Source organism: Oreochromis niloticus, unplaced genomic scaffold, assembly GCF_001858045.2.
Source record: "Oreochromis niloticus isolate F11D_XX unplaced genomic scaffold, O_niloticus_UMD_NMBU tig00008637_pilon, whole genome shotgun sequence".
Classification (NCBI taxonomy): Eukaryota; Metazoa; Chordata; class Actinopteri; order Cichliformes; family Cichlidae; genus Oreochromis; species Oreochromis niloticus.
The window spans coordinates 5,605-7,500 of record NW_020329326.1 but is presented as its reverse complement, the minus strand read 5'-3'; positions in this window follow the sequence as shown (position 1 = coordinate 7,500).

Sequence of the window (1,896 nt, the reverse complement as noted above, 5' to 3'; positions counted from 1 at the left end):
TCTACACGCCCCAGGTACACTGCACATATACTATCTGCTGAACACAATCCTTGTGCGTATGGTAGGACAATGTTTCTACGTCCCCCCCCGCTACACTGGGCAGAAACACGTTGCCACACACACTAACCTCGTGCATATGGTACGACAACGTTTCCACATGCCCCTGGTACACTGGGGAGAAACACTTTGCCACACACTCCGCGTGCAAGTGGCAGGACAATGTTTCTACACGCCCCAGGTACACTGCACATATACTATCTGCTGAACACAATCCTTGTGCGTATGGTAGGACAATGTTTCTATGTCCCCCCCCGCTACACTGGGCAGAAACACGTTGCCACACACACTCCCCTCGTGCATATGGTACGACAACGTTTCCACATGCCCCTGGTACACTGGGCAGAAACACTTTGCCACAAACACTCCTCGTGCGTATGGCAGGACAGTGTTTCTACACGCCCCAGGTACACTGCACATATACTGTCTGCTAGACACAATCCTTGTGCGTATGGTAGGACAATGTTTCTACGCCCCCCACTGCTACACTGGGCAGAAACACGTTGCCACACACACTCCCCTCGTGCATATGGTACGACAACGTTTCCACATGCCCCTGGTACACTGGGTAGAAACACTTTGCCACAAACACACCTCGTGCATATGGTACGACAACGTTTCCACATGCCCCTGGTACACTGGGTAGAAACACTTTGCCACAAACACACCTCGTGCATATGGTACGACAGCGTTTCCACATGCCCCTGGTAGACTGCCCCGATACCAGCCTGAAACGCGCTCCCCTCGTGCTTATGGTACGACAGCGTTTCCACATGCCCCTGGTACACGGACCAGAAACACTTTGTCACGTCCGCTGTACGCGCCCTCCTCGCTAGCTAATTGCTGATCTCCCCCAATTCCAGGGGGCTCCGGGGACCACCATCACATCTTCCTTTCTCCCTTGCTGCTGAAAAAGATGCATGCTTCTCCACTGGCCCTGCTGCTACTCTCTCTCTCCATTTGGCCGAGGCGGTGAGTCGGCCTCCTGTCTCCTTTACGGTCGAAAAAGATGTGCTTTTGGAGCACTGGCCCTGCTGCTACTCTGACCACCTCTAGCTAATTGCTGATCTCCCCCACTTCCAGGGGGCCCCGGGGACACACCATCACATCTTCCTTTCTCCCTTACGGCTGAAAAAGGTGCATGTTGCTCCACTGGCCCTGCTGCTGTTGTGTCTCCATTTGGCCGAGGGGGTGAGTCGGCCTCCTGTCTCCCTTACGGTCGGAAAAGATGTGGTGCTGCTGCTGCTGCTGCTGCTGCACTGGCCCTGCTGCTACTCTCTCTCCATTTGGCCGAGGGGGTGAGTCGGCCTCCTGTCTCCCTTACGGTCGGAAAAGATGTGCTGCTGCTGCTGCTGCTGCTGCACTGGCCCTGCTGCTACTCTCTCTCCATTTGGCCGAGGCAGTGAGTCGGCCTCCTGTCTCCTTTACGGTCGAAAAAGATGTGCTGCGGCTGCACTGGCCCTGCTGCTACTCATATCCAGCATGGACCTTGACCTCCAGCAGGCCCCGGGACCCACTTGCTCCCCTGCTCTAGTCCACAACTAGCTTCTTTTTCTGCAGTTACCCTCCACTGCATATCCAGCATGGACCTTGCCCTCCAGCAGGCCCCGGGGACCGACTTTCTCCCCTTCTCTAGTCCCCCAGTAGCTTCTTCTCTTGCGGTTAGATAGCACCGCGTATCCACCATGGACCTTGACCTCCAGCAGGCCCCGGGGACCCACAATTAAGCCCCCTCCCACTAACGAAGCGGAACAACAGTGGGAAAATCCTTGTGCCCCTGGTACTCTAGAAAGTTAATTCAAACATGCCCCTGGTACACTGCGCAGAAGTACTTTGCCA